Source organism: Marmota flaviventris, chromosome 12 (genome assembly GCF_047511675.1).
Source record: "Marmota flaviventris isolate mMarFla1 chromosome 12, mMarFla1.hap1, whole genome shotgun sequence".
In the NCBI taxonomy this organism is placed as follows: Eukaryota; Metazoa; Chordata; class Mammalia; order Rodentia; family Sciuridae; genus Marmota; species Marmota flaviventris.
Window position 1 is genome coordinate 48,068,946 of NC_092509.1, and position 12,177 is coordinate 48,081,122.

The 12,177-nt window shown below is 39.5% G+C and overlaps 1 protein-coding gene across 3 annotated transcripts in view; it reads left to right on the plus strand.

The window, feature by feature from the left end:
• The window catches only part of Fam107b (family with sequence similarity 107 member B), a 198,674-nt gene that overhangs the window by 156,506 nt on the left and 29,991 nt on the right, over positions 1–12,177 (plus strand). The gene's annotated exons all lie outside the window — the stretch shown is intronic.

Sequence of the window (12,177 nt, forward strand, 5' to 3'; positions counted from 1 at the left end):
TCTCTGCAGTGAGCATTTTAAGAAAAAAACAAACTTAATTTTTTTTGCTAACAGTTTGGAAACAAAACTTATTTTTAAAAGTAATAATGAAGCAAAATAAAACTAGATTAAAGATAAAATATAAGTCTAAAATACTTTGTTGTATTTAAAATTTGTTTTAAAATCAGGCATTAAATTTTGTCAGTAGGAATATGATTCCAAGTTTTTAATGCCATTAGTACTTAATTAAAATAATAGCTATATTAGTAAATCTGCAAATCAATTTCAAAATTAATTTTTTCCTAAAGTTAAAAATAAGCATTATGTCTTTTCAAATTTTTAAATAGCTTTTAAAGAATAGTGTCCTGTTTTCTGAACATATATAAGTTCAATTTTTATCATTTAGGCTTGTGGGTTCATTTTTCCAAGTGAAGATTATGACTTCCATCATAATCCCCTTTGGCTTGATAAAATAGTGATTTCTTAATTCCTCTGTAACAGTTGATGGTTTGGGTATAAAGTAAAACAAGGAGCTCAACTGTTAAATACTAATTGGAACAGGCCTTATTGTCCATTATTGCTGTGACAGCTAACAATTTAAGTCTGACATTTAAAGGTAACCTTTTAGATCATGGGAGCACACATACTGAGTTTTTCTATACCTGCTTTAAAAAATGCTTCTATTTAGTGATCAGGTAGGTAAGGGTGAGTTATTGGCCTGTCTTTCATCCACAGGGTAAATTAACTTTGTTGATATACTTTTGACTCTTTCAATTTAACAGCCTGTTACTGCCTCTCTTACCCACTTCTTTTTTAAAGGATTGGAGAGAATGGCATTTGCAAACCAGCATAGGCAGGAATGTAATAGAGAATGTAACTCTATTTTGAAAAGTCCTGTCAGAATTTATTAGCTACTTGGTACTGGTGCTTCCTCTTTCCAAAACCAATGTTCATGCAATCCTACCCTGCATTGTGAGATTGTTTGTTGCCCTAAGCAGAATTCCTGGCATATTTGTGGCCTTGCCCCTTTAATTTCTGCCAGGTTTCCAAGCCTCAACTGGCCCACTCCATCTCCACAGTGGTGCTGCCTTCACCATTTGCTGCCTTCATCCTGTCTGTGGTAAAGAACTCATTGGGTAAATAAGTTGAACCCTAAGGATTATTCCAGCACACTCCTGCTGCCTGGTCTGCATCCCAGTCTTTATGGCTCTCTGCCTGTTATTGTCTTGACCTTGAAATAAGCCTGACAGCTTTGCCAATGGACAAATGTTAGATACCCACCTCCCTTCCTTTAGTAAATACACTAATGATAGGTGTTACCTTACTCATACCTACCGTATTGATGAAGTGGGTCATATTTCCTAATGTCAACAAAAAATTTCCTAGGGGAGGTGTGTTTCAGGGGTGGGGCAGTGGAGGGTAGGAGAAGATAAAGAAAACTTCAACTGCTGGCTCTCTAACAGGTTAAGCCGGCTTACCTGGGATAGTTTGTGTGACAAGCTGTATATATATATTGATCTCCAGGTCGTCAGTTCATAAAGCAAGCCTGAGAGGGGAAGATAAGCAGAGACGCTCAGAGGTCTTGTGAACTGCACAAGGTTTTCTGTGAGTTAGCCTGTGTGGGCTCCTTGGCTGTCCCATTATTAACTGCATGAATTTGGGAAAGTTTTTCTGCCTTTCTGACCCTCAGAACCTCCCTCAAAGTGTTGTTTTAAAAATTAGTGTCTGTGTGCCCAGCCTAGAGTCACATTTAGTGAGTAATTATTAATTTTTTTTTTACTGTAGAGTGGGCTAGTGCAGCAGACTTAGCTGAGTTTCTCAGATCCTGAAGCTTATGAGACTCCTTCTTCTGTTTCATACTGCTAGTATTGCTACCCCGCCTCCCACCCAGTTTTTGATCAGCTCATGGTTTCTCCCTTACCCTTTCTTGCCTAGTTGCCTGCATTGCCTTTGACTGCTTTATTTTGGGAGTTTGGGTCTGGAGAACTTCCTCCCTCTGGTTTTAACTATAGCTAAGTGGAGTTTTGTTCAAATTTTTAATGTTGCACAAATAAAATTATTATTTTGGAATTAAGAAAGTTAAATTATTCACGGGGTTACCCTGTTTTTTTTTTTAAAGGCATATACTCTAGGATTTTATTTATAGGTGTTGAAGCTGCCTTAAAAGATATTTTAAGGGTTGGGGGTGTTGCTGAAAGTCCTATCCTTGTCTCCAATGCTAATCCTATAACGAGGACACAGTTTTGAGAAAAAGGAAAGAGAAGGTGTTTTTTGCTTAGCTAGCAAAGGAGAAACACAGGGGACTCCTGTCCCAAAGGCTGTGATTTTGCCCATCTGCGGGAACCCCGGGGCTTTTAAAGAGATGATTCAAAGAAAATGAGATTAGGGAGGAGAGATCAGGAAGGAGAAGGTTAAGAAAAAGAAAATCAGAGGGACAAAATCAGGGCAAAGTTTAGGGAAAAGAAGATCAGGAAGGAGAAGATGAGAGAAAAGGTCAAGGAGGAGAAGAGGTCAGGGAGAAGAAGGTTAGGGAAAAGAAAAAAACGTAAATTTCAAAGCCACAAGGGATATAGTCAGAGCATCAAGTGAACCCCTGTTACAGGGGTATAGCTTAGTGGCAGGGTGCTTGACTAGCATGAACAAGGTTGTGGGTTCCATCCCCGGCACAGCAAAAAATAAATAAATAAAAGTAAAAGGGACAAAAAGTACTTTCTCAGTCCTTGTTCCCCAGCTTTCATCATAGCAGTGGGGAAAACTTACCTATGAACAAATATGATTCTTGAAGTAATCTTTAATTTATATTCTTTTTCTTATTTACACATAAATAAATAAAGGGATTTGAGGTTCTAGTTCAACAACTGGAGTAAGGGTAATTTGAAGATTAGCTGGAAGAGAAACAGATGGCCACATTATCAGTAATATTACCCCAAATAAAACTTTCTCAGAAGTGTTTGTTGTGGTATAGGCAGCTCTTTCAATTTACATTTCTGTTAACACATGCCTTCCCCAGTCATTATTATCACCTTGTTATTGTGGCATGATTAAATAAATGAATTAGGGCAGGATTTTTCAAGCTGCAGGTTGGTCCACCAGTGGGTCATGAATTCAATTGAGTAGTCACAACAAGCATCACAGAAAGGTGAAATAAGGAGCAGATAAAAGTGTGCAGCATGTAGGAAAGGCGATATATTACTTCTAGAAACTCTTAGTTTTCATTTGTATGTGTGTATGTGTGTGTAAAGAGGCTCACAGACTGAAAAGTATGGAAGTCATTTATCTGGAATATTTTAGAAAATTTGTCAAGAGATTTTCAGAGTGAGTCTAACTGTGCCTAGAAAGAACAGTTACAGTGGACTCATTCTTAGCTGTATTTCCATCCATCACAGTCTGAGTAGATTTAGAGTGACCTCTTTTAGGATCTAGGACTTTGATCCTTTATTTCTCTGGCTCCCACTATATCTTCTCAAGCATCTTCTCTAGATGGAAAAACCACACACAGCCAAGCCCATTGTTACACAGTGGATATGATCATACATTTTGAAATTAAAAATATGTTCTTTCTCTGAAGGCTGTCAGTCTTGTGTTTTGTTTTTGTTTTTTCTTACACTAAATACAATAGCTCCAGGTATTTCACAACAGAAATATCCTGTATATCATAAAAGGCAGGTCTTTGAGAAGGTTGTCTGTGGCAGAAATGGAGAGAAAGGGAAGATAATCCAACCTCTGCAGGGTTGAAATACAGTCAACCAGTGTCCCAGTCCACTGAGCAGGCTCCGAAGCACAGGGGAGTTTGGGAGAACTTGAAAAGCAAAAAGGAGATAGAAGCAGTAGTAACTGCTGTTGGGACTGACAATCAGAAGACTAAACTAGAGAAAGAGGAAAAGAGATTCCTTAATGTTGGTAATGTATATTATTATTAAATATAACAGTTTTTAGCCATAGTTATACAGAGAATCCCCTTCCCCCAAACTAATACATTTTGCAAATGAAAAAACAAGGTTATTACTTCAATTCTGAAGTTTCACAAATGAAATTTTAAAAATAACACATCCCTCCTAATTAACTTGTTACATATAACCATTGTGCTTATATATTTCTAACACAGTGAAGTTTTAAAAAAGTGCTCCCAAATATTTGGACTGTTAGTCAGTTTGATACTTTAAAGATTGAAAACCAGGGCTGGGGTTCAGTGGTAGAGTGCTTGCCTAGCATGTGTGAGGCACTGGGTTCGATTCTCAGCACTACATATAAATAAATGAATAAAATAAAGATCTGTCAACATCTAAAAAAATGTTTAAAAGAAAAGATTGAAAACCAGAGTGGACAATTTATTTTCAGGTTTTGTTCTTCCAATTCTGAATTGCCTTAAACTTTTAAAGGAATCATCTCATTTTTCTTGGCCCTTTTGCTACATTTTACTTTAAATACTTAATCCATTTGAGAAGGCAGAACTATCCTCTTATTTCTAAGCTTTTCAGATTAGTTTTCTTTTTAAAGGCATAAGGGAAGTAATAGCTGTCATGTACATCTGTAGTTTGTTAGAGAATTATTTTATAATTGTTCTTTAGGAAGCATTTTGTGATTTCCTTTATAACCAGTTGTCAGTAAAAGACAAGTTCTTATTATGAATGTGTTGACATGTCATTCGTTCATGTCCTTCTTATTCAATTAAAGTAACCAGAAGCTTCTATTTGTGTGGATTTAAAAACCAGTACTATTGCTGGGGGTACAGGTCAGTGGTAAGGTGCCTGCCTAGCCTACATGAGGCCCTGGATTTAACCTCCAGTAAAAAATAAAACAAAACAAAAATTAAACCAACAAACTATAACAAATCCAGGTACTATTAAAGGATACGTCTGACTTTTGTGACAAGATCTGTGAGAGAAGTCAGAGCCGATGGGAAGTTTCTGAATATTGCTTTCTTGGGTAATGAGTCCTGTTGCAGCCAAAGAAATGAAAACATTTACAATTTGGATAACTTCAGGGTGAGCAGCAGAATTCTCCATTTCTTGTGGAAGGTGTCTGGCATGGCATCTACTAAAGAATTACTATCCTTTTCTATTCTTGTACTTAATCATGTGGCTACTGTATGATTTAAGTCTTAATGATATGCCAAAACTTTGGGAAGATGCTATTTGATATTATTTTCAGCATCATTAGGTAATAACAGCTTTGATTGAAGTGCCACGAACTTCCAGCGTGAGTAGGCTGATGGGGGATGTTGGCACTTGGGGCCAAAGCCCTAAATCTGGTGTCCAAGGACTTGGGAGCTGTGGACTCAGTAATTGGAGGTTGGTGTTTCTAACACATTTGTATGTGAGGGATGGAGTTAGTTTTAAGAGAGAGAAAAAAGGAATTTACTTGAGGATGGAAGGTGGTGAGTAAATAGGAGACATTGCAACAGTAATAAGTGATCCTTAAAAGCGTCTGGCTTGAATGAAGATGAATCGCATCACTCTGCTTCTATAGGACCTGGATTATGATGAGTGTCTCTGTTCGTTGTCACTGAAACGAAGCATTGTTTCTCTAAAGCCCTTTCCCATTCCCTCAGGAGTAAAGTGGTTATGCCTCTCAGATATTGTGGCACCTGATGTCTAGATGTTTGAATGTGGTCTTTTTTTGTTTTAGGCTTTAATTATTGGTGCTCCTTGTTTGCCAAGTGTGTAGCTGTCATTTTCCCCTATTTGGGTTTGGAAGGTTTCCCCAGACAAATAGTCCACCACTTGAGCATGGCCCTGTGGGGAGATCAGTGCAGCTTCTGGGCCTGGGTGTGCTGTGACACAGGTGACTACAATCAGTGTTTATGGTGTGTCAATGGTTTCAGGGAGCTGAGGTTGCCTGGTTTTTGTTTTCTGTGACTCTGGTAGGCAGCCTGTGGGAAAATGGTAAGGCCTGTTATTCGAAAATACCAAGCCTCTGGAAGGAGTTGAATTCATGTGCAGAGTTCAAGCGAGAGAATTCCAAATGGTGGTTCCGGCACCCACGCTCACTGCTAATATGTTTACATTTGGACTTTTGCCAAAACCCCCTTCCCTTGAAAAGGAAGGTTTCAAATAGAAAAGCTAAGGCTGAAGAGACTTCTGTTAGCAAGTCTGCATCTATGTTACTACAGCAGCTTTCACTCTGGATGCCAGGAGTACCAGACACTTCTGAGAAATTGCCTTGCTGTAGTTTCCCTTTCAGCTTTGGAGCTGAGGTTTCAGAGTAGCTAAATGCAGACCAAAGAGCCCCTCATCAGGAGCTGGCCTCCCTTTGAAGATGGTTGAATTCCATGTATTTTGTGGGTCTGCTTAGGTTGCTGTAACAAGTCTTGACCTGGTGCTTCATCAGCTGTTACAGAGGCTGGAGGACCAAGGGCAAGAGGCAGCTGCTTGGGTCCCTGGCATCTTTGTACGTGTGCTGAAGTGGCAGGGGTGAGATGTGGGTGTGGTGTGGCAGGAGGAGAGAGTGTAGAGAGAGCAAGCTCTGGTTTCTTCCTCTTCTTCTGAGCACACTAATCCCATCATAAGGAGTATACCTGATAATTTCATCTGCACCTAATCATCTTCTAAAGGTCCTACCTTTAAATAGTGCCACCTGGTGGGATGGATTTTGAACTTCAACAAATGAACCAGAGGAAACACCAACTGCAGACCTTGAGGGTACATTGGTGAGGCAAAGTTGATTGTCTACCAGGTAGGCATTGATGTTCCTCTTCACTGCTGATATGCCAGGTTTACATATCCCCAGCTTCCTTTGTAACTGGGGTGGTCACATGACACAGTTCTGGCCACTGAGATGCATGAAACCCCCCAAGGACTTCTGGGAGTGCCTTCTCTCCAGATGTAGAGAGCCAGTGAGGGGCTTTCCCTGCCTTCCCCTCCTCCTCTGATTCAGGGGCTATGAGGTGGGTGGAGCAACGAGGACAGCCCAGACTGTCTCACTTCAGCATTCTTCTGTGAGCTAAAAATGGACCTCTGTGGTTTCAGCTACCTGTTTTTAGGTGTTACCTATGCTCCAGAGCATTCTCATTGAGCATCTTCAAGGGAAAACCTTCCTCCTTGTAGAGTTGGCAGGAGTCTTAGGAAGATCTGGTTTCTGAGGTCTCTCTGCACTCCCCACCCTGGGGTGTACCTAGTGTACCATGGTTCCTCATGTTGTATCCTGATGTCCTCATCCACAGGGGACTTTACCTTACAGCCCACTAGAATTTTAGGGCCCACCTCCCCATACTTAGGAGGGACACAGTGAATGTTTAAATAGGTAGTTCTGTGGTTCTGTCTTGTAGCAACTATTGGGGTACCATTCCTGTTTTGTTTTTGGTGTCCTCCATAATGAAAGGGCTGTTTGTTGTTCACATTCAGAAAGCCCATGAGGCAGCCTGAAGAGAGTAAGTGGGAAAACAGACTTTAATTAAAAGTACCTGGGCTGCGCAAATAGCTAAATAAATAACTAGACTCTCAAGGGTCTAGTTAGAGACAGACAATCCTCCCAAGGCATGCCTAGTCCTCACACTCATTTTTCATTGTGAAAGCAGAAATCAAATAAGATTCACCTTATATTCTTTTAATTATGAAACATTTTTAATCATACAGAGGAAACATAACCATGGCCATTGTTTCTGGCATGAAAGTCTCTTTTTTTCTTTGTAAGAGTGAAAAATGGAAATTTTCTGGGCAACTGTCTTACTTCAGAAGTAAGACAGTAAGTTGAGTGGTTGGAAGTCAGAATACTTTCTTCCATGAGGGAGAGGCACTTAATTCACAGTATGGCTGAAATGTGGTCATTTGAGATGAAAAGTTATAAAATGATGGGATACTGGTTGTTTTACCCAGAGAAGTGGTAAGTTAGGATTTAGGTTTGTGAACCTTTTGTGTAAAGTTCTTTCTACTTTTACCACACATTGCTAACTTATTAAGACAAAAGTATCTCAAATCACATGTCTCCAAATCACCAGGAACATGTGTGATGTTAGAAGGGGGTATCTTCTTCTGCATCACAGAACTCCACCCCCAGAGCAACCTAGAGATTGTCTTGGAAAGGCAGAGGTGGTCTGGTGCCTGTGCTGAGGGACCTGAAAGTGTGATTGTGGAGATGGTGTTAGATCTGGGTTGGATGTGGTCAGAGACAGGCACTGTTTGGTAATTGGGCAGCTTAGTAATTTTTATCTGGGAGCAGGAGACAGGTGGGGTTAGAATGGTCACTTAGCAATCACACATATTAGGGAGAAAAGGGGGAAGTCTGCTTCTTGTCGTGGTGGAAATTTCAGTCCTCTGTATCCCATTTTGAGCCTCCTTCAGGTTCTGCTGGAGATGTTGAGGTAGAGCTGTCCATGAAACTTGTCTTTCCTTCTCCAGTTGTCAGTGGGGCTGATTTTCATTTTTTCAACAACTTATTTAATTTTATCCTGAATACTGATGTTTGGGGAAGGGTAGGACTCAACAGAAGGATGAGTTGGTAAGTAGAGACTGGAGAGGATTTCCGATGTGACTAGGTTTAAGCATTCACTAATTCACTGTTTTTATAACATTGCTGCTGTTAAATGGTCATATTTCAAGTCCCCCCCCCCCCAAAAAAAAGGGCAAATTGTCATGATGACTTTGTACTATTCTAAAATTTGGCAGGCTGCAGAAGCAGATAAAACTGTGGTGCTTTTATTAAAGTATAGTTGTAATTTAAATAGATTTTTATGGTCTTCAGAGATGATAGCCAGTTATTGATCAGGATAATGGTGATGTTAGTCGTGGTGCCAGAGACACCCCCAAACAGAAGGAAATAGAGAAAATCAATTTAGAAAACTTACAAGGATTGTGGGAAGTGGAGGCCATGTGGTAGACTGACGCAGGGACCAGAGGCAGCTCCTGGTTCTGGTCTAGGCCTTGCCAACTTCTCTGCAAACTTCGTCATTTCATCTCCCTGAGCCCCAGTTTTCTCTTCTGTACAAATGACAGGTTGGACAGATAGCCTCTGTGTTACTTCTGAAATTTCTCTCATTAAGTGCTTTTAAAGATAAGAGTATCTTCTTTTGAGCATGTTAGTTTGGTCAATTAGGCTTGGTCATGAATTTTATGGAATTATTATTCAGCTCTTGAAGACAGGAATATTGGAAGCTTTGAAAGCCAGTCCAGCAGGAAGTTTTTTCTGGTCTGTGGAGTTTCCTTCCTCTCAGGAGTGACTGAGCCTAAACCAGCTATTCCCAGTCCATCCCCTTTGTAGTTTCCTGAAATGAATGGCTGAGGTGTTTCCTCCTCAAAAAATAACATGCAATAAAAGTACCAGGGGAGGCTTTTCTGTTCAAGAGTTTGTGGCTTAGGGGTAAGGTGTGATAACTTTTGTAAATTTGAATCCTATGTATGCAAAATAACAGTTAAATATTTAAACATACATTATGTGCAGACTTTCAAGTAATACACAATCCAAAGGAATTGATCAAAAGTTGCATAATTTCAAAGATAGTAGACCACAGGGTTTTGTAAACTCTTATTTATGGAATTGCCATATGGCTGCTCCACTCCGGCTGGCAGTAGAAGCATCTTACCTGTTAGTTGGCTATTGCTTATGAATATGAGAGTTTCTAGTATGGGCTGATATTTAATGTATACTTAGATCTAAATATCTATTTATAGCCTTCAAATATGTCAGCCAGGTATTCATCAAGAGGTATATTAATGGTGATGCTAGTGATAATGCCAAACAGTCCTCCCACCACCGGTCACCCTGTAACAGAAGTGCCAAGACACTAGAAAGGAGATCAGATTATACCTGGGATGCATCATGTTCTTCATTTAGCAGCAAGAGTACAGAGCACACTTCCAAACCTGAGCGCTAATGCAGACAGGCCCTACAGTAAAGTGGTTCAAGCATGGACTCTGGAGTGAGCTGCTTGATGCTGCCACTGGTTTGCTTTGTAGGTTTCCACCAGGTCCTCAGCCTCTCTGAACCTCAGTTTTCCCATCTGGGCAATGGGGTGGATTTAGTAACTTCCTCAAAGTTTGTGTGGCACAGGGTACACATTATGGAAATAGATTGCTGGGAGCATCCCAGATAGATGATTCAGTAGATCTCATTTTTAGAGAAAGTACTTCTTGCTACACATTTGGTATTTGACAAATTCCCTGGTCCTGGTGGTGCTGCCGCTACTGGCTCTAAAACTCTAAAACAGCACTTTGAAGAGCTTTTTGCATTTAGACACCCCTCACCCTACACACACACACACACACACACACACACACACACACACAGGCATTTGCTTTACAAACAAAGGGAATATTATTTTGGAATCTGGTATTTTTCTCCCATTTAATCTATCATGAATATTTCCTTTTCATTACTTATTCTAATACTATCTGATTTTTATGCTGCATTATGTTCCATTATTTGATATTTAAATATCTTTTCCCATTTTTTTTACTATCATAAGTAATTGCTAGAAAAAGTATTCTTATACATATATTTTTGTCTATATCTTTGCTTATGTCTTTAGTAAATTCCCAGAAGTAGAATTTCCAGGTTTAAGTATATGTACGTACACTTTTGCCACATATTATCAACAGACTTATCAAAAAGGAAGCTGCAAAAATTATCTTCTTAAAAGTAGTCTATGAGGGTAGATGCTTAGTTTCTAAACATAAGGATTGTGGAGGAAAAAAAAATAATTTTTTTCATGTGTTTGGGTTTTAGTGGAATTAGGCAAGAAGAATATCCATGGATTTTTAAAGAAGGCAAAGAAATGTCAAGAAAAGCTAAGGGAAGAGTAATAAGGCTGAATTATGGCTTGATTTCAGGGTAGTTTTTAGGCTTCAGACTTGAAATAATACAATGCTGTAATATATAGTCACAGTACGTGATTTTGTGCAAGGAAGAATAAATACTGCTTTATTTTTACTTATCATATATGGCATATATATGTTTGCTGCTGCTAGTTCAAGGGTCTGCATTCCTTTTTTTTATTGATTAAAAATAAGTGACAGCAGAATGCATTACAATTCTTATTACACGTATACAGCACAATTTTTCATATCCCTGTTTGTATATAAAGTATATTGACACCCAATTTGTGTCTTCATACATGTACTTTGGATAATGATGTCTATCACATTCCACCATCCTTGTGAATCCCCTGTCCCCTCCTTTTCCCTCCCACCCCACTGCCCTATTTGGAGTTCATCTATTCCTCCCATGTTCCCCCTCCCTATCCCACTATGGGTCAGCCTCCTTACATCAGAGGAAACATTTGCATTTGTTTTTTGGGGATTGGCTAATTTCACTTAGCATTATCTTCTCCAAGGCCATCCATTTACCTGCAAATGCCATGATAAGGGTCTGCATTTCTAAAAATGTGTTTCTTGTTTATGATATTTAGGAGGTCCCTGGATTTGAAGTTTGATTTAATAAAAACAAATCCACTTTCTGTTTCTGTGTGAACCTTCTCTCTGGCCCTGGGTCAAGCAGTTGAGAATCTTCAAGGGGAGGAGATCAACAGATAAACTGAACTTCTTTATTAAGTGGTAAGGAATTTCAGGGGTCATCTGACCCAGCCTTCTCTTTATAAAGATAAGGAAATTAATTTTTTATTTTCAATTGAGCTTCAACATATACAAGTTATTGTTTTTTTTTTTTTTTAAGTTTTTTAGAATCAGTCTTGGAGCATCATTGTCTACTTTTTATTTTCTTTTTCAGAAAGAGATGAGCTTTTGAGAATTGAAGTGGCTGAATGGTTGATGGGCAAAGCAGGGACAGACAGTGAAGCAAAAATAACAAGGATGGCCACAGCTGCCTTGCTCTGCCTGGGGTAATGAGTTGACTTAAGGTGGCCTGCCCTACTCCTGCTGTGGGTCCTCACTGCCTGCCTGTCCCAGTGGAGCCAGGCTCAGAGCTGCACACCACTCCCTCCCTCCTATAGTGTACCCCCCTGAGGCTTCGGAGCCACCTTGGTCAAAGAATAGCTCTCTTCTGTGCCAGTCCTGTGATTTTTAGATTTACTCCCAGTTTCCTTATTGCAATTCGAAAAACTGCTCTCCTCTTTTCCTTCCAGTAAGAAACACATGTCAATGATTTCTTTTAAAAGCAGCAGCCACTCTAAACACATACTGTGCCTTTTACCACTGGGTGACACTGTTAGACCACAGAATACTCCACTGATAGAATCAAGGGGTCCTCAAACTTGAGATTTCATCAAACTACTTTATGTAGGAGAGAAACTCTTAAATCTAACTTTAA